We start from the raw sequence: 22,608 nt of genomic DNA, 5'->3' as shown, positions 1-22,608 counted from the left end.
GCATCTACCGGGACTCCCTTTGTCAAAAATTCTTTCCCTTGGGGAGCGGACAAAAATTTGTTGGGGTGTCGAGGAACAGGCTCCACAGAGTCAGGACTTTCCCACACCCTCTGACAAATAAGATCAAGGAGCTTGTCGAAGGGTGGGGACACCCAGGAGGTGGAGGGCGGAGCACCAAAGGCCTTAAGAAATACTGACTCCTCCTTGGAGGGGGTTTTGGAGGGCCAGCCTCCAATTTGTTTCAGGATCTCCAGGCTATCGGAGAAAGAAACATCCTCAGAAGAAGACTTAGGGGACCCTCTGATTCCTCGAGGTCAGTATCGGAAGTGAGGGACTCATCCTGGGAGTCTATGTGCTTCCTCTTGCATGATTTCTTCCTGGGGGGTTCCTCAGGCACAGGCTCTGAGGGCCCCTCAGAAAGAAGGGGACCACTCGTGGGGGTATCCTTAGGCCTTGGCGCTCTGCTGTCGAAGGATAGGTGAGCGTCAGAAGCTCTCGCCGGTGTTGTGGGGGATGGTAGAACCGAACCAAGAAAAGTAGCTGACCTAGCCAGCGCGCTCCATATAGCCTCGAAGGCGGGACCTCCCGAACAGGAGGACCGATCGCCCTCCAAGGCCATGACCAGGACCGGTGTCCCTGCAGCTGAGGCACCAAGAGGGAGGCTCGGAATTGAAGGGTGTTCCGAAACATCCCCCTCGGGCCCGACCGAGGAGACCTGAGTCGCGAACCCTGTGGACAGAACCGACAAGGTCAGAGCCAATGCAGGCACTGATAAACCCTGCTGGGGGATGGCACCGGTGTAGGAATGTCCCTCGGAGCAGAGCTTACTGGCTCCGATAGCAAGGATGCGCTTGGAGGAGGAACAGCAGAAACAACCTTAGGAGCCGACTCCGAAGCCGACTGGGTCAGAGCCGAGAAAAGTTTGGCCAACACCAGCGACTCTAGGAGCCTCTGCACCACCCTATCTACATCCAGATCAGAAAGCCTGGAGGACTTGGAGGAGATGGATGGAGACCTAGACCTCCTATCAGGAGAACCCTGCCTCACACTTGGCGACCGGCTCCGAATGGGTTCCAACATGATCGGAGCAGATGCAGACTCACTAGACGCAGCAACCTCCTGTGGCCCCGACGACAGTGGAGCCGAGGAAGCAGAATCAATAATAGTGATTTTAGAAGGTGGCTCCGAAGCAATAGATGGAGCCGGAGACCTTTTCTTGGCTTTGGAGGATTTAGACTTCAACTGGGAGCTGGGAGCCGAACCTAAATCCACCTCAAAGGACAGTTTTAGCAGTCCCTTTAGGATTAATTTGTTTTTCCTCTCTTGGAGTACCCGAGGACTGAAGGAGTTGCAGAAGCTGCACGACTCCTGCAGGTGGATGGCTCCAAGACAGTAAACACAGACTGAGTGTCCATCTGTGATGGGCATCTTATAAGCACACTTCGTACACTTTTTAAAGCCTGAGGGCTTATGCTCTTTCTGCTCCTTTGACATTCTAAGGCCAACAACAGTAGCAGCCGCTACTAACAAAAGGCGGAAAAACCGCTAGCACAGAGAGTTAACACAAACACAAAAAAAGACCAAGTCACAGGGGAGAACCTCTAACTAAAACGGTTCTCAACTTAAAAAACTATAACACACCAAAAAGACAGCCGACAAACACAACAATGGAGGACTAGGTCCCCTAACTAAAAACGGGCCTAGCCCGAGGGAAGATAGGGATACCACAGCACACAAAAACACTCACAACTCACAAAACGCTAATGCAGCAACAATAGCTTTGAGAAAGCTCTATTTTGAAAACAATAACCAGCAAAAAAATTTTTCCAGGAAAAAAGTTTTAGCAATACTTAGCCACAGCCAAATCGAGACCACGTCCGAGCTCTACAAGTGGCAAATGAGATCTGGGGAGGTGGAGCAGTGTATTGTGGGATACCATCTTAGCCCAGCCAATCAAAGACTTTCGAGCTAGTAAATAGGCAGAGTCGGAGCCGATATTCGGCTCCAAACCCACAGGTGAAAAATGTAGGTGAGATAGGACTACATAACATCTAATCCTCGATAATGTGTCAGTGTATTACATGATAGATATTCTCATTGCTATTGTAAAGTCATATTATCATAACTGGGTAATTAAAATATACTGGTGTAATGCTAGGATGTATAACAGCTATTACATTTAGAAAGATTCCAGTAGTTATGATGCTTAAAATTGTATTCATCTCACTGTCCATGGCGAAGATCTGTCCAGATATCCCTCTTGAATCTGTATGTGGGAGACATCTGTTACATGCACATTGTTAATACCACATTCAGAAAACAGGCTTAATACCATTCTAACTATCTGATGCATTTTCAATTAGCTTGTTTGTCTATATTATGCCATTAATAGTTTACAGTAACAACGGTCAGTATTGGATTGACTGTCTCTGCAGAATCGGCCATTTGATAAGTGAAAGCTCATGCCTCAACAGCTACCAACTCACAACTGTAAGCACCATGACTGGTGCACCTCTGGATACCATGTAACTTATTTCATCATGGATTTGCTTTTAAATGTGTAGCTGGAATACTCATCCCTGCTATAAAATCATTCTAGAATTTGTGACACACATACTCTTTTATCAAAGTATTTCTATTTACACTTTATCTCGCCTAATGTTATTTATGTTTTAATACTGTAGGTTGAGTGCTGGGTATTCTGTATACATGTCACATGTGGTAAAATGTGTGTTAAAATTCCCTCCATGAGCCACGGCATGACCTCCACATGTGAACACAGCAAGGCATCACCGCCGAGCCAGCGACTCAAGAAGCAAATGACCAGACCAACAAACTAAAAGCACTTGAACATCAAGAGTTGACTTCCATGAAATATAAACTGTCATACGACGCATAATCCCCTAACTTCCTCACAAACCACAGAACTTCCCAAGTAATGACAATAGGCACACTGTCGACATGTCCTGGCCACTACTCATCGGGTTACAGCTTAAAGTAGCTCAGGCACACCTCCCTTAGCAACCCCACACATGCACAGAACTACCCCTTATCTCAGTCAAGCCCCCCACCCTATCAACCTTAAGCCTGTGAAGAGACTCGCTGTTCTCTCAACCTTCCATCTGCCAAAACTACTGACAACAACATCACCATCAATGCCACCACAAATCCCATGATGAATGGACCCAAATTGACATGACAAAATCCCCAACCTGAATGAGGGACAGTTTATTTATTTATTTATTTTTAACCAAACAAGGATCCACCAGAATAACAGGGTGACACCAGCAGGAATCACCAGAAAGAAACAGAGTACAAACCCCAAAGCCCAACATTCAACACCGCAGGCCTACCCTCCCTAAAGCGCTGAAACAAAGCCACCAATAAATTCCGAGCATGGGCAGTGAATACTAGTAATACAGCCTCAGAGGCCATCCTCCGATATTGAAAGCAACAAGAAGAGAAAAGTAACACAGACTACACGTTTACTGCACCGCAACTCAACTAACCGCCGACTTCTATTAATAACACACCAACTAAAATGCCATAATGACAGCAGAACTGAAATGAATTAACTTTACAGTCAATTGCCTTTTTTCTTCTGAGGGAACATAACACACAAATGCGTTTCAAAAGAGTGAAGAATGAACTACTTTTGGTCTGTTGGAGTGCACCTACTTTTCACCTTGTTTACTGGAGCAGTTCTGTGACCATTTCTGCCCTTAAATGCCATGTATCCTACACACTTCCTGAAGAATTTTTAAATTGAAAACGGAGACATACTGCACGTAAAGCTTCCCAACACTCTTCCAAACACAAAATGCAGAGGCCGCTCACCGACACCATCATCACTGAAACAACCTCAATGGAAGAGCACAACAACCAGCCCAGAAACAGTAACGTTCCCCAAAATTAAGGGAGAACTTCAGTAAAATGTGCCACAGCATGCCACGTCAGAATAGCCCGGGAAAACCCTCCACTCGCAAACACAAGCCGACCGTGATTGATGTGAACAGCAGACACTCTCGTCACCACCACAGATGCCCAGGCCAAGCAAGAGGCAAACACCCAACATACCCCCGCCCAACAGACACACCACAACACCCAAGACCAACTTGAAGACAGTAGAAGAAAAAAAAAAAAAAAAAAACTCCACATAACCGCAAGCTCATATCCAGCACTCTGTGTGACACCAAACAGTTTCCGTTCACCCAGCAGTCAACAGAAAATCAACCCCTTGTGTCTTTGTGTGTGTAGAGGTGCGGATAAGCAACAAATTACAGGCGATGGAATCGCATTGCCAATTCCAAGGCTTGTCTTCTTTTTATATATATATATATATATATATATATATATATATATATATATATATATATATACACACAAAATTACCTTAAAATAAAATTGCCTAAAAAGAAGCACCAAGTAGCCAGAGCATGCGCACCACCCCCGCGAAGGTGAACAGGGCACATTGAAGAGGAGCTGGCACTGATGAAGCAGCTCAGGACTGCCGGCCGGAAACACAGGAAAACCCACCCTCCTCCTCCTGACCACAAGTATAGCCCACTCCTGACCACAAGTATAGCTTTCCCAAAAAAATTAAATAAATAATATATGAATATATATAAAATATATAAGATTATATAATATATATATTACATATATGAGTAACATCTATCACTACAACCAACCCTTGGCACCAACCTCACTCCTACCAACCCTTGGTATTGATAATCACTCACCTCGTCCACCCAACCATTCCAAGGCCTACCTGACCACCAAATTCTGCAGGTCGCCATGGATGAGAACCTGCTGTAGCAAGTAGCAAGTTCAAGCCAAAATGTGATTACTTTACCCAACTACTCTAGACTAAACCTCTTAAGCCTCTCCCCATCATTATCTCCTTTCCTTCCAACTATCCCTGCCTCCACTTAACCCTTTCACCTCCCCAACCCACTTAACTTCCTTTAATATTAACCAAAACACCCCCACCCCCTAATGGAGATGTCCCGGGACAACTTAGTTTGTTGCCAAACTTCATTTCCGATTTTCTAGAATTAACAGAACCAGACTTCTCAACAAATTAATAAGGAAAGAGTAAACAGGTTACACACCAAATCCAAATGGAAAAAAAAAAAAACAAGGAAAAACCTAGCCAAGCTAGAGTTTGCATTGTGTAATTCCTTGACACCTCTTGTAAAAGAGGATTATGGGATATATTAAAATGATCATCTTTTACAAGAGGTTTCAAGGAATCACACAGTGCAAACTATAGCTTGGCTAGGTTTTCTTGCAGTTTTTTTTCCATTTGGATTGGCTATGTGTCCTGTTTACTCTTTTATTTAGTTGTTAGATGGGATATTTTGCAGACACCTTAATGGTAGGGGACAGCATCTGGGTATAAGAACCCTGTGTTTCTAAAGGTTAGCCAAACACTCCACTTATGCACTACTGGTGATGTCATAATAAGAGTCCAGAGCTGTGGGGTTGGCTTTATTGAACTGAAATTGTCTATTAATTGACTTTAACAGAAATAAATCATGGGCATTCAGAATTGTGGTATTGCTGAAACTCCTGGTGCCCTTAAGGGGTCATTTGCATAGATCCCATAATCCTCTTTTACAACAGATTTCAGGGAATCACCCAGTGCAAACTCCAACAAATTAATAAGGGGAAAAATGAACTGTATTTTGTCATTGTCTACTGTGTTACAAATAGTAATTATGGTGTAAAAGCCTTGAGTTCTAAACTATTTCAGGGAGTCACAAAAAGTATGGAAATAGTATGATTGCTAGTTTGCTTAATTATTAACTACTAGTACTACACACACACACACACACACACACACACACACACACACACACACACACACACACACACACACACACACACACACACACACACACTTCTTATGACTTACCATGCCACACTGGCACTGATTATTTATAGCTTTCAGGTGTAACTCATTTGTGTATCTTACTGCTTCTGTATGAAGGTAAGCATGCTCTTACTCAAGCAATGAGCACCCATCACACTTTCTTGGAGGAAAATGGCTGCAGACATGCATTTATTGTGCCACTTAAATTAACCTGATCAAGCGACAATCAAAGCCAGTTCACTAAATCAACTGTCAGTCAACTGCCAGTCATTAATTACCAAGGTGTGTGCAAACAGCAGTACTTGGAAGGATCACTGAAGGAATGGCAACACATGAGCAACAGGCCTAGGCTTGGCATCTCAGTCTGCTTGCTCTCACTAGTGGCGGCCAAAGCCCATGGTCCCAAGCACCCCTAAAATTGTAGCCTTCCAAGTCTGCCTTTTTGCCTAGCAACATGGCTGTGACACCCTAGTCTATGTAGGAATCCCTACCTTTTTTGGGGAAAGTATAAACCTGACAAATGAAAACCACAAATGAAGAAATATTGTTAAAAAATGGTTTGAGTAAAAACAGTAAATTCCTTCCCAGTCCCTACAGCAATCACTCTTGAACACCAGCAAGACCATGCTTTCATCTACGCTTCTAACCCTTCTTGCTTTTACAAACAAGAGCAGGTGGGTCGGTCTCTCTTCTTTTTTTAAAGTCCATCCATTGGGTTGCTGTCTCTACTTACCCTATTTTATCTTTATCTCTGCAGTACCCACCTACCACTTCATATCTACTGCCCTTTCCTTTCTCTTCACCTGTATGTCCTATGATCCTGATCCATTCCTCTTCGCCCACTTTTTGAGCTTGCTATTTCCCCTCTGGCTTTCTCACTGGGCCCAAGATTCCTTGACCTGCCCTCATTGCCTCTAAATAAAAATAAGCATGTTCCTACTTACCCAGTGATTGCACAACACACTTGCTTGGAGAAAAGAACTTGTGCATTTATTGGGGCAGTCAACTGAACTAGATCAAGTAATAATCAAAACCAATTTTCAAATGGCAATCAATTCCCAGACATTGAACATCCAATTGTGTGCAAGGTGCAGAGGTTGGAAGGTGAACGATTCAAGGCCACTACATAACCATCAGTTTTGAACTTGGCAGGTCTCTAAAATATTTAGCCAAGAGCAATGTCTGAATAGATCTGCAAACCAACCACTTTGACTTGTACATCTACTTGCATTCATTCAGCCAACAACAATGGGTAAAGGGAATGCACAACATGTAGGCCCAGGTCTTGGCCTCACAGCCTGCTTGCTGACACTGGTGGTAGCCAAAGTCTTTCCAATAAGAGAGGACCAAGCTGCCCTATTCTATGCCCATTATCAGGACCACCCCACTGAAAATGTAGCCTTTGAAGTCTTTCCTTCTAGCACAGAAGGGTGACATGCAATGTCTCTCTCCAGTCCATATCTGGCAATACTTCTATAAATCCCTGTCTCAGGTTTCTTACAAATAACTGCACACCTAATGAACTCCTTCCTTTCTATAAAGTTCAAGTGACTTAATAATAATACTTGACTGTTGCATTAATCACCATCCCAATGCTCTCCCTCTCTCACCTGCTATTGAACATATTTGCCGGTGAGGATTTCAGCCTTCTTGATTGCTTTTGTGTTTCTAGTCCTTCTCAAGTCTGTCTCTGGCTAATATATGACAGAATGAATTTAGCTTTTATCCACGGCTGCTGTATCTGTTTCAACATGTACTCAGTCAATTCCTTAGGGGATACTGTATAAGTGAGCCATTGGTGACATGAGTTACACCAAATGCAACACAGTAACACCTGACTCAGGTAGTTTCTCAGTATACACTATCAGGGCTCTTGGCAAATGTCTCCATTTCATCCCTATCTTTCTTAGGTTTCTCCTCCCTCTTAAGTCCAGATATTTTCCCAGATGGTAAGTGCATGAGTGACCAAGTATATAAATTCCCAGTAGTCATTTTCTGTTATATTTAATAGAAAACACACAATCGAACCATCGCAGCCTGACATCTTTCATAACAATGCAATCTCTACCTGCCTAAATACATTACTTATTACTCTTTGGACATGTACAAACTACAGTGCTGCAATCTTTAATGAGTACATATGATAGTGCCGCAGTCTTTAATAAGTACATATGACAGTGCTGCAATCTTTAATGAGTACATATGACAGTGCTGCAATCTTTAATGAGTACATATGACAACGTCGTAATCTTTAATGAGTACATATATAGTGATGCAATCTTTAACGAGTACATATAACAGCGCCACAATCTTTAATGAATACATATGACAGTGCTGCAATCTTTAATGAGTACATATGATAGTGCCACAATCTTTAACGAATACATATGATAGTGCCACAATCTTTAATAAGTATATATGACAGTGTCACAATCTTTAATGAGTACATATGACAGCACCACAATCTTTAATAAGTATATATGACAGTGCCACATTCTTTAATGAGTACATATGACAGCGCCACAATCTTTAATGAGTACATATGACAGCGCCACAATTTTTAACGAGTACATATGACAGTGCCGCAATCTTTAACAAGTGCATATGACAGAGCCACAATCTTTAATGAGTACATATGACAGCACTGCAATCTTTAATGAGTACATATGACAGAGCCATGATCTTTGAGTACATATAACAGTACCATGATCTTTAATGAGTACATAGGACAGCACAACAATCTTTAATGAGTACATATGACAGTACCACAATCTTTAATGAGTACATATGACAAAGCCACAATCTTTATAGAGTACATATGACCGTGCCATAATCTTTAATGAGTACATATGACAGCGCCACAGACTTTAATGGTACATATGACAGCACCACAATCTTTAATGAGTACATATGACAGCATTTCAATCTTTAATGAGTACATATACACACAGAGCTGAGTGGAGGAGGGGCACTGACCACAACTCTGGTCTGTGATATATAACAATAAGTGTCCTGTTTTTTTATTACTTTTACTAGTTATTGCTTATTTTAGCCATTTATAGCACTTTTATTGTCTGCTTCATGCTTTTTACTGTATTTCATTGCTATAAGCTAATCTGCCTTATTGTACTAAAATGTTCTGCCTTACAGGGCCTGATAAATAAGATTTTTACTGTCACACTGTTTGTAAAGCTTTTTTAGCTAATTTCACTGTGTGAAAGGTATTAACTGGAAATTTTCTCCATTTGTTAAGCATCTGTTTGTTTGTTTTGATTTCCTGCCAGGGAGTGTATCATATAACTGATTTGTTTGCAGTTAAAAGCATTCTCTAGAGTCTCCTTGCTCCTTTATCTGTTTAAAACTTTCATTTAGTGGCTCATTGCTATTTTTCTGCTGTGATAAATATTTTTGTAGTGGTTTCTGCCTAAAATAGTGTAGCTAGTAGTTGTAGCACAACCCAGTTCTGGTTTGCTGTCTCTGTGGCCTGGTTAGGGATAGTAATTGTTGTTGATTGGCTTCTGGCTGGTAGAGGTTGGCTGATCTGGGGTTTGAAGTAAGCACTCATTGGTTTTTTTGAGCTTTTTAAAGTTGTTTCAGGTTGTACATCCTGGTATTTAAGCCCTAACTTTGAGAGTATTTCTGTCTATACACAATGAGCTGAGCGGAGGAGGGGCACTGACCACAACTCTGATCTGTGATATATAACAATAAGTATCCTTTTTTGCTTATTTTTACTAGTTATTGCTTATTCTAGCCATTTATACCACTTTTTATTGTCTGCTGTATACTTTTTACTATATGTTATTGCTATAAACTAATATGTATTGTTGTGCTAAAATCATCTGCCTTACAGGGCCTGTTAAATAAGGTTTGTACTGTCACACTGTTTGTAAAGCTTTTTTAGCTAGTTTCATTGTGTAAAAGGTATTAACTGGAAATTCTCCCGTTTGATTCTCAGCTTGGGTTGGGAGTGCCTTCTGTGTGGAGTCTGCATGTCCTCCCCGCGGATGAGTGGGCGTTCGAAACACATGCGTTGAATGGGCATGCCTTCGTTGAAGGTTGGGCATCAGGCTGGCAACTCGACACCATAAAAACCAGCTGCCAATCATTAGTGGACTGGAGTTCCACTGTGGCAACCCCTAACCGGGAAAAGCCAAAAGACTAACAACAACAAAAGTTAAGCATTTGTTTGTTCTGATTTCCTGCCAAGGAGTGTATCATATAACTGATTTGTTTGCAGTTAAAAGCATTCTCTAGAGTCTCCTTGCTCCTTTATCTGTTTAAAACTTTCATTTAGTGGCCACTCCTGTTTTTCTGTTGTGATAAACATTTATGTAGTGTTTTCTGACTTGGTGGCTTTGCAGTTGCCTGCCCCTACTGTAAATTTGATCTGAGACACTCCGTCCAGTCTTTTGTCATGAACTCATTCTACCTAATACAGAGAGAACATTTGAGAAGGCCAACCCACTTTGTTTCTTAACCTTGAATTATCTTTTGTTCCTCCTTTCTTCCTTTCCACCTTATAATAAAAAAACTTTGCTAGAATCTACCATTGCTAGAATCTTCTTGTGTTCTGTGTGCGCTTCTCAAACAATCTGGAAAAATAGAGTTGATAAGTATAGTTTTTGGCAAGGTTTAACTGTTCAGAGTTCAGCATTGCCAGTTTTTGCTTGACTGAATTATGTATATATTTGCTGGCATTGTTCTCTGATACTCTAAGTGCCTCCATATTTGATTTCTTTCCTAATTTACTGCCTTCTGCTCTTGTTTTTAGTAATTTTTTAAATTTAATTGCATTTATTTAAACTTTATTTGCTTTAATATTGTTATACTCTCAAGTGTGCTAGCTTGCACTGCATTTGAATTGATTTACTGCTGCTTTTCTGTAAAAAGAAAAAAAGGTTTTAAGCTTGTTTCCTGCCTTTCCTGTAACTAGTCTAGTCCAAATACAGATTTGCTGTATCCAGGACTGTTTGCAAGCTTCTGAGCCCCCCCACGCCTTTCTGTGTTAGAGGGAAACCTTCTAGCTTATCAGTGGGAGTGGTAAGCACTAGGTAGCCCATCTACCACAAGAGGAGTAGCTTCTGGCCCAGAAATTGTAGCTTATTGGCCATTTGGACAGTTTTTCCATCCCTTTCAACATTTTGGTTTAAAACCCACATTTGCGCTTGTTCCCCACCTTTCCTGTAACTAGTCTAGTCCAAATACAGATTTGCTGTATCTAGGATTGTTTGTAAGCTTCTGAGCCCCCAATTCCTTCTGTGTAGAGGGAAGCCTTCTAGCTTATCAGTGGGAGTGGTTAACACTAGGTAGACTATCTACCAGAAGAGGAGTGGTTTCTGACCCACAAACTGTAGTTTATTGGCCATTTGGGCAGTTTCTTCCATCCTTTTCAACTTTCTAGTTTAAAAGCCCATGTTTGCATGGATTTGTGCTTGTTTAAGCTCTGCAGTACAGCATCGAGCTGAGGCAAACTATTACTGGTGCCAGAAAGCCTGCTCTTCACTTTTTCCCCTAGATCTTGCTGGTTCTTTCTCTCTTGCACTTCAAATAGCCTAATTGCTTTGCACTTCAACAGGTTTCTGTAGCAATTATTGTAGCACACCTAAGTGCCATCAGCAGTAGTAATTCTTCACAGAAATAGCTCCAGTACTTAGTAGTTATGACCACCCATCCTGGCATGATTAAAGGGCAGTTCCCTGTGGTTTCTCCTATTAACCTGGTGCACTTGGGCATTCTGAGGCAGTGCAGCAACTGCCTCATGTACACAGACAACCATTTCCTCTTACCTCCCAACACTCAGACTTGTGAAAGATGCACTCATACCACCAAATTGGAAGCTATGCACTCTTCAACCAAGACTGGACTAGGTGGTCAATAAGAGAATGTCAGCACCTGCACCAAACCACATGGAACACATAGCCCTCCAGAACACCCACTATCACAGCTCTCACATAAAAATACAAATGACACACCCAGCTTCATGGAGGGTCTCAATAGAAATTTATCCAAACAGCAGAGACTTCCAAGACAGAAATGCACCCGACCACCACAACACAGCACAAACTGCAGACACATAGTTCACCTCCATAGTGTGTCCCTCAACCTACGCCCCTAAGGCTAAACATCTTGCCCAGTACACTAATCATAGGTGACTCAATAGTGAGGGCACAGATATCCCACTCACTAGGTTGAATAAGGAGAAGGTAACAGTCAGCTGTCTATCAGGTGCCAGAATCCGACACATAACACATGCAGTCAGGTCACTCTACAACAAGTACAAGTATGACTCTGTCATTGTCCATGTGGGTGTGAATGCCCTGAGATGCACGTCCCTGGACTACATGAAAAGAGACATGGTGGAGCTCTTGTATTATATGGCCTAGGCAGGTATGACACTAGCCCTGAGCGGTATCCTACCATCTCCCAGAATGATACTACAATACAAATAAAAAATGATTGACTTCAAAAACTGGCTAAGTTTCTGGTGTCATTCTAAGGGAATCCAGTATCTCTCTGCTTGGGGATGACATGACTGATAGACCTAGATGCTTTGCCAGAGATGGCCTGCATCTGTCATCCCTGGGTTTCTGGGTACTGGCTTAAGGCTCTTGCCACCCCTATAGTGCCTTTCTAGGTGGTGTTCCTAAGTCCAAATTACCACTCTAACAGCTATAAATAAATGCATTCTGAGGGTAATGCTGCTCAATGCTAGAAGTCTAAATCTCAAGAAGCTCTTACTCGAAGCACTCCTAAAAATGGAGAACATTGACATTTGTGCTGTAACAGAGACCTGATTTAAAGAGGTAGAAAGCACCCCTACGCTACTGGCTATAACTCATTCCACACCTTTCGGTCCCAAAACATGGACCGAAGCACTAAGGGTGGTGGTGTCTCCATTTTCATTGAGGATATGCACACCTCCAGTCTAGTAGCCCAGCATAATGCATTTGAGATACTTCAGGTAAAACTAACATTGGGTAAGATGGCAATCCAGGTCACAGCCTGCTATAGGTCCCCAACCATGTCCCTAGATGCTCACTCCACATTCCTAAGCACCCTGGAATCTATCAAGGTCTGACCCAATATTCTCTTACTAGGAGACTTCAACTGCCCCCTCCATCAACTGGGAAAACTACACAAGCACCAATACACTTGCCCAACGCTTCCTGGAGTTCATCATTTCCAATGCCCTGGAGCAGTTTATTCTGACCCCTGCTAGAGGATGTAACATCCTTGACCTGGTTATTACTAACATGGGTGGCTGTTGCTCTACACCAATAGTCAATCCGTCCCTGGTTAGATCTGTCCATAAACTAATCACCATGGAAATCTACATCTCACCCACACACCCCAAACAAAGGTAACCACCTTTAAAAACTGCTCCAAATCTGACTTTGGACTCCTAAAAAAGAGGTGGCTAACTTCACAGCATGTATGCCAATGTAAAATAGCTGCATGACTGCCAAATCATACATCAATGCACTCTATGAACATGTACACAAATGCATAGAACTAGCCATACCCAACAGAACCAAGATGCTCTCCTCCAAAAAAAGGAAGCCAATTTGGTGGTCTCTTGCCATTAATAAACTTTATAAAAGAAGGAAGAAACTGTTGCAAAAAAGGTGAAATCTCAAGACTGGAAAAACTTCCTTAAGAAACTGTTGCAAAAAAGGTGAAATCTCAAGACTGGAAAAACTTCCTTATTAGCCTCAAAAAAAAGCTGAGATCCCTCATCAAATCCTCTAAAGCCAGCTATGAAGGCAGAATTGTAGCAAACACTAAAACAATTACAAAGTCTTCTATAGCTATATCAAGAACCTCCACAGCATTACCCATATTTTCTCTGAGATACTGCAGAATTGTACCTCTTATACTGAGCCAACAGATATTGCCAACATACTGGCCAACAGATTCAGTGCCAACGTTACCCCTCTCTCCCTCGCTAAAGGATCAATCACATTACTGGAGGAATGCCAGGTACCCAGCATTACTACAGCCCAGGTTAAAGCTGCATTGTCCAAGGCCAAGAATACAGCTTCTGTGGGACCCAATAATATCCCTGACTGTATTCTACATGAACTACAAAGCAAACTGGCACCACATCTTTGTGCCCTGTTCAGTCACAGGCTCACCTCAGGCTTTGTCCCTACTGAATGGCACACTGCTACAGTCATCCCTCTCCATAAAGGGGGAGCAACTACAGACCCTGGGAATTATCAGCCCATTAGCCTGACAACTCTGCTATGTAAAGCTATGGAGAGCATCATCATGAACCTAATTAACAAAGATATAGGAAATCTCCAAACTCTAGACCCCACGTAATCTGGCTTTGTGAAAGGGAGATCATGCCTGCTCAACCTGGTTAACTTCTTTGAATTGGTCACCAGGGCTGTGGATGAAGGTAAGGCAGTGCATACAGCCAACCTTGTTCTGGCCAAGGCCTTTGATACCATTCCTCACTCAGGAATTATTGATAAACTCACCAAACTAGGCATCAACACCTATATTACTAGGTCGGTTGCAAACTGGCTCACAGATAGAACACACATATGAAAGTAGTGGACTCAAAGTCAGACTGCCAACCAGTCATGAGTGGAGTCCCACAGGGATCAGTCCTGGGTCGTCTCCTGTTCAGCATCTACTTCCTAGAAGTCCAGGCCAGCACGATGCAGACATCCTACAGAAAAGCCTCACTGAGACCTATGACTGGTGTCAAAACCATGGCCTTAAACTTAACATCAAAAAATGTGTCATCATCCCCTTTGGTAAAAACTCACTTCCAACTAATTACCACATTGGTGGGAGCCTACTGAACACTGAAGGCGTTAAAAGAGATCTGATCTGGGGATGCAGGTTGATAGCAACCTCACCTTTGACCACCACATTGCCACTGTAGTCAGAAAGTCCTTCTATGTGGCACATCTCATTACCAAGGGTTTTGCATCCAGGAAGAAAGAGGTCATTGTCTGTCTCTACTCTTCCCCCATTAGACCAATCATCGAGTACAATGCCCCATTTGGCATGTACCTCACTAGACACCTGCAACAGCTGGAGTGGCCACAGAAGTACCTCACAAAGAGGATCATAGGCATAAATCACATGTCCTACACAGACAGACTCAAAAGACTCCAGCTATTCTCTGTTTCATATCACCTACTTAGCGGTGATCTCTGCTTGACTTACAAAGCTATGTCTAACCCAGCTCTGTTAGAAATGCTACATCTAAATAAATACCAATCCCTCTGCAGCACACACTCCAGAGACCTCAACCTCATTACCACAATCAACAGAACATGCTAGAGGGACAGGTTCCTCACCCAGAGACTGCCCATGCTCTGGAATAGACTTTCCATACATGTCAAGCAGAGCACCTCGCTGACCCTCTTCAAGAGAAATCTTGATGAGTGGATGGGTAATAGAAAGTTCACCCTGGGGATTATGCCAGTGGCTCTACTTGATAGAAGCACTGGGAACTAACGTCAAGCAACATGATGCCAGGGCACTTCTATTGGCTGCGACTGTAAAGGCTCCAGGGCCATTAGCCTAGTACAAACCTATGAACATATGGCAGTGCCACAATCTTTAATGAGTACATATGATGGTGCCGCAATATTTAATGAGTACATATGACAGTGCCGCAATCTTTAATGAATACACAAGACAGTGCCACAGTCTTTGAGTACATATGACAGTCCCACAATCTTTAATGAGTATAGATAACACTGCCGCAATCTTTAATGATTACATATGACAGCACCACGATCTTTAATGAGTACATATGACAGCAGTGCAATCCTTAATTAGTACATATGGCAGTGTCACAATGTTAATGAGTACATATGACAGTGCTGCAATCTTTAATGAGTACATATGACAGCACTGCAATCTTTAATGAGTACATATGACAGCACAGCAGTCTTTAATGAGTACATATGACAGTGCCACAGTCTTTAAAGAATACATATGACAGTGCCACAATCTTTAATGAGTACATATGATAGTGCCACAATCCTTAATTAGTACATATGACAGCACAGTAATCTTAAATGAGTAGATATGACAGTGCCGCAATCTTTAATGAATACATATGACAGCACTGCAATCTTTAATGAGTACATATGACAGCACTACAATATTTAACGAGTACATATGACAGCGCCACAATCGTATTGAGTATAGATGACAGTACCACAATCTTTAATAAGAATACATATGATAGGGCCGCAATCTTTAATGAGTACATATGACAGCACTGCAAACTTTAATGAGTACATATGACAGTGCAGAAATCTTTAATGAGTACATATGACAGCACTGCAATCTTTAATGAGTGCATATGACAGTGCTGCAATCTTTAATGAGTACATATGACAGCACTGCAATTTTTAATAAGTACACATGACAGCGCTACAATCTTTAATGAGTACATATGACAGTGCTGCAATCGAGTACATATGACAGTACCACAATTTTAATGAGCACATATGATAGCACCGCAATCTTTATTGAGTACATATGACAGTGCCACAATTTTTAATAAGTACATATAACAGTGCTGCAATCTTTAAAAAAGTACATATGACTGCACCACAATCTTTAATGAGTACACATGACAGCACCACAATCTTTAATGAGTACATATGACAGCACTACAATCTTTAATGAGTACATATGGCAGTGCCACAATATTTAATGAGTACATATGATTGTGCCACAATCTTTGAGTACATATGATAGAGCCACAATCTTTAATGAGTACATATGACAGTGCTGCAATCTTTAATGAGTACATATGACAGCGCCTCAGTCTTTAATGACTACATATGACAGTTCTACAATCTTTAATGACTACATATGACAGTGCCACAATCTTTAATGAGTACTTATGATAGAGCCACAGTCTTTAATGAGTACATATGACAGTACAATGAAGAAAAATTACCAATAAATTGGTGCTGCTAAACAAAGAGTCAGCCAAAACACACAAAGAAAATGTTGCACCATAACCATGAATGAATAAAAAGAACTCCTTTAACAGTAGCTAGTATACCAAATAACAGTACTTTCACAGACTTAAATCCACTTCCTCAGGCTTCAAGATGCAGCTTTGAATCAATTCTGTTTTATAGTGATCCATTGTCTAAGCAATTAATGTCTTAAAGGTCAACTAGTTCATTTTACACAATTATGCAAATATGTAAGCTCTGGTGTTAAAGAGAACACTTTGTTTAAACCAGGAGCTTATGAGCCCTAAAAATAAAATCCATTTATTTTCACATTGTTCTGTTTTATTTAAAATATCACCATCCCTACCACAGTTATAGACTTGCTCTAAAATACAAAATTTAAAAGAATGTGCAACACCTTTTTCTTGTATGTTTGTGTAGTGAATTTGTTAAAACCTGTCTTGTAATTTCTGACATATGACTACTAATATGATGTTTTAACATTTGATTTGTCTTTCCTATATAGAAAGATGTACATTGAGTGCATTTAGCCATATACATATGGTGTTTGGTTTTGCAAATACCACTGGCTTGTAAATAAAACTGTATGCCTAATGGGATCAGTAAAGCTTAAACCAGTGTATACACACACACACACACACACACGCACACATATATATATATATATATATATATATATATATATATATATATATTTTTTTTTTTTTTTTTTTACATAAAGAGTATTAATTACATTTTTGGTGCCCTTGCTATTAACATGAGACATATTCGACTTTCATTGTTCTTTATAGCATAATTTATTTTTTAAATTTATACTTCTCCTATGAATATAAGATGGTCTTTTCACACTAATATCTCTGAATTCTGGAATGTGAAAGAGTATAGGCCAGTGTTTCTGAATAATTTGCTTTATAGCTGGTGTATTCTGGTCATAAGTTAAAATATAGCTACAATCTTGACGAACATTTTGAGAAGATACTAAATTTTTTGATTTTCACATAATTATTTCAGGGAAAGCAATCTTTATGAGTATCAGAACTATTTAAGAGTTTTTAGCCCACTGTGTGGCTTCAAACGTTTTCTCTCAAAGTTTTCTTATAAACATGAATTAGCTCCCTGAAGTTCTTTGCTTCAAAACACCAAATTCTTACAACAATTTCTCATACATCATACCTATTAAAACTTGTTTTTTGTTTTGAATGCAGTTTCATTGCAGATTTTCTAGATCTTCTGAATGGTACCTTGCATTTCCTCTTTGGATATGAAGCTTTAACTCAACGTCCTACAATTTACAGAAGCTGCTACAAGTTTATTTAGTGGCAGAGGGCCTTCAATGCTGTCAACATCTTAAATATCCGTGCATTATCGGTTCAGTGCTTTACTTCATTTGAAAGTAGTCTTGGAATATTAAGTAGGCTGTTTTGTTTAGATTTTAGAAAGTTATGTTTTTAAGTTCTTTTCACCTGCTTGGCCAGGCCGAGAGCTGCATAAATCGCATCCTTCTTTCTAGTATGAAATATTACTTTCAGTTGTGCCAGGCTTTATCTCTGAGAGTTAGGAGGGCTTTTAGCTCTTTTGTTATTGGACAGCATTTGTCTTAAAGTTGTAAAAGGGTTGCTGCTAGGCTTTCAAGAGGCCAGTCTGACAGTGAGTGAGAACACTATTGTGGAAATGTGCTATTATGAAGGATAGTGAGTGAGAACACTATTGTGGAAAGGTGCTGTTATGAAGGACAGTGAAAAGTGGTACTTTATATTACAAATAGTTTGCATGGTTTGGGATCTACAGGCAAGGAAATTGGAAATTTGCTGTTTCAGTGCTATGTTATTTATGCAAGTTGAAGGAAATGAGTATGTGATCACTGAAGGGCAAAAAACAGAGGTGACGTTGGCTCCCTAAAAACACACGTGGCTGACTTCATGGCACCCATGCAAATGGAGAATATTTACATGACCGCCAAATCATACACCACTGTACGAACATGTACACAAATGCAAGGATCTCACCATACCCAATAGAACCAAGACATTCTCCTCAAAAAAAAAAAAAAAAAAAAAAAAAGAGAAGTCAATCTGGTTGTCTCCTGCCATAAACTCTACAACAGAAGGAGGAAACTGATGCAGAATAAGATGAAGTCCCAAGACTGGAAAAACTCCCTTATCAGCCTCAACAAAAGGTTGAGATCCCTCATCAAATTCCCTAAAGCTAGCTATGAAAACAGAATTGCAGCAGATAGTAAAGACAACCATAAGGCCTTCTATAGTTATGTAAAGAATCTCCATGGCAATACCCAGATTTGCTCTGAGCTACTGCACAATGGTACCTCCTATACTGAGTCAACAGATATTGCCAATATACTGGCCGACAGATTCAGTGCCAACTTTACCCCTCTCCCCCCAAAAGGACCAATCACAATACCAGTAGATTGTCAGGCACCTAGTATTACTGCTGCACAGGTTAAAACAGCACTGTCCAAGGCCAAGAATATAGCTTCTATGGGACCTGACAATATCCCCAGCTATGTTCTACATGAACTACAGAGTGAATTGGCACCTCACTTGTGTGCCCTGTTCAATCACAGCCTCACCTCAGGCCTTGTCCCTACCAAATGGCGCACTACTATAGTCATCCCTCTCCACAAGGGAGGAGCGATTACAGACCCCGGGAACTATCACCCCATTAGCCTGATGAGTGTGATATGCAAAGCTATGGAACGCATCATCATGGACCTAATAAACAAGGATATAGGGAATCTCAAAACTCTGGATCCTACTCAGTTTGGTTTTGTGAAGGGGAGATCATGCCTGCTCAACTTGGTCGACTTCTTTGAGTCAGTCACCAGAGGTATGGATGAAGGCAAGGTGGTTCACACAGCCTACCTTGATCTGGCCAAGGCCTTTGATACCATTCCCCACTCAGGAATCATAGAAAAACTCACTAAGCTAGGCACCAACCCCTATATCACTATGTGGGTTGAAGGCTCACAGATAGAACCCACAGTGTGAAAGTAGCTGACTCCAAGTCAGACTGTCAACCAGTCATGAGTGGAGTCCCACAAGTTTCGGTCCTGGGTCCTCTCCTGTTTGGTATCTACTTCTCTGAAGTCCAGACCAACACGAAGGGACTCTGACTGACAAAGTTTGCAGACAATTGCAAGTTGGGAGCTATTATTAACTCCCCAAGTGATGATGACCTACAGAAAGGCTTCACTGAGACCAACGACTGGTGTCAGAACCATGGCCTTAAGCTCCATGCCAAAAAATGTGTTTTCATCCCTCTTGGGAAAAAAAACAGCTCCATTGAATTACCACATCAATGGTAATCCACTGAACACAGAAGTTGTTATAAGAGATCTAGGAACACAGGTTGACAGCAACCTCTCTTTTGACAACCACATTGCCACTGTGGTCAGAAAGTCCTTCTATGCAGCACATCTCGTTACTAAGGGTTTTGCATCCAGGAAGAAAGAGGTCATTGTCTCCCTCTACTCTTCCCTCATTAGGCCAATCATTGAGTACAATGCCGCATTTGGCATGTACCTCACTAGACACCTGCAACAACTGGAGAGGCCACAAAAGTACCTAACAATGAGGATCCTAGGCCTTAAACATTTGCCCTATATGGACAGACTCAAAAAACTCCAACTATTCTCTGTATCATATCGCCTACTTAGAGGCGATCTCTGCTTGACTTACAAATCCATGTCTGACCCAGCTTTGTTAGAAATGTTAAATCTAAAGAAATCCCAATCCCTCCACACCACACACTCCAGAGACCGCAACCTCATAACCAGAATCAACAGAACATGCTGGAGGGACAGGTTCATAACCTAGAGATTGCCCATCCTATGGGATAGACTTCCCATACATGTCAAGTAGACCACCTCACTGGCCCTCTTCAAGAGGAATCTTGATGAGTGGATGGGAAATAGAAAATTCACCCCAGGGATCACTCTAGTGGCTTTACTCGACAGAGGCACTAGGAACTAAGGTCGGGTGGTACGATGCCAGGGTAATCATATGGGCGAGGCTTGTAAAGGCTTCAGGGCCATTAGCCTAGTACACACCTATGAACCTATTAGTAAGGCTACTGGTAATTGGTAGATCAAGTAATGAGTGATGACCCAATTTAAGGCCAAGATGGATGGTTCTAGAATAAGCTGAATAAGCACAAGGTCAGCTAGAGGTTATGTTATGTCATTAGAAATGGGTGGAAAGTAGATTAGATTTCAATCACCCACAGTTATTAGTTTTTTTTATTTAGCTGTTCCTAATATAATTATATTGATAAGGGACTGGAATTTATTTAGTCAGGATGGTGGCGATGAGTAGGATTCGGTTCCCACTGGTAAATGGAATTTGAAGTGAGTATCTAGTTTGGATCAGAGTCAGATGTGGCATTAGCTTGACATCCTATGTTTATTTCAAGATGTGATTCATATAATCATAAAGCTTCGTCACTATTTTGTGCAGCAGGCCTGACGTCATGCTTCTGTTGATGCGCAACTTCCTGACCGAGCTGTATACCGCTTGTGGAGTGGAGCTCACCAGGCTCTTAATGCTGCTATTGGAGGAGCCTAGGCAGCCTCTGTCCACTCAGGATATGCAAGTCGGTGTTGGCCTCTCACTTCAGTTGTGCCTGTCCAGTCCTTTCAGCACTAATGCTACTATCTGAACACAAGTCATCTGGGGACAGTAAGGGCATTATCCCTCTGCCATGAGGCTGGATACAAGTATGACAAAATGTTTCAAAGTGACACTGTGTGGAGGAAGAGGCTGCATTCTGAGTGTTGGAGGCAGGGAGTGATCACTGCATGACTGGCAGTGCTGTTTCACATAGAGGAAGAGGCTGCATTCTGAGTGTTGGAGGCAGGGAGTGATCACTGCATGTCTGGCAGTGCTGTTTCATGTAGAGGAAGAGGCTGCATTCTGAGTGTTGGAGGCAGGGAGTGATCACTGCATGACTGGTAGTGCTGTTTCACATAGAGGAAGAGGCTGCATTCTGAATTTTGGAGGCAGGGAGTGATCACTGTACAACTGGCAGTGCTGTTTCACATACAGAAGAGGCTGCATTCTGAGTGATGGAGGCAGGGAGTGATCACTGCATGACTGGCAGTGCTGTTTCACATAGAGGAAGAGGATGCATTCTGAATTTTGGAGGCAGGGAGTGATCACTGCACAACTGGCAGTGCTGTTTCACATACAGGAAGAGGCTGCATTCTGAGTGTTGGAGGCAGGGAGTGATCACTGCATGACTGGCAGTGCTGTTTCATTTAGAAGAACAGGCTGCATTCTGAGTGTTGGAGGCAGGGGAGTGATCACTGCATGACTGGCAGTGCTGTTTCATGACTATTAGATAGTAGCCACTCAGCTTTTTATTTATTTATTATATGTCTTACAGCTCTAGTCTAGGCAGTTCTGATTAAAAAAAATATGTTCTGAGGATCATATATGTTGTATAAAAATGCTAATTTCTGACTGTTTTGTGTGGGAGGAAGTGATAAATGCTTTAGTGGCAGCATTCTGTGATGACTGTTAGGCAGTAGCCAGTCAGTTCTGTTAACATTTGGGTGCACAAAGTAAACAGGGCAATTCTTTCTGTAGGCAGTTCCAAACATTTAAAAAATCCTATTAGGAATTACTTTAATAAACAGAATTAAATAAAAGAAATAGCTTAGCACGTTATACCAAAATTGTAATTTTCTACCAGTAGGTGGACTACAGTTAATTGTGTGGGTGTATGTACTTGGTAATAAAG

This window comes from Protopterus annectens, chromosome 10.part0, assembly GCF_019279795.1.
Source record: "Protopterus annectens isolate FY-2018-M chromosome 10.part0, PAN1.0, whole genome shotgun sequence".
Taxonomy (NCBI): domain Eukaryota; kingdom Metazoa; phylum Chordata; order Ceratodontiformes; family Protopteridae; genus Protopterus; species Protopterus annectens.
The sequence above is the reverse complement of the archived record's forward strand: the minus strand, read 5'-3'. Positions refer to the sequence as shown.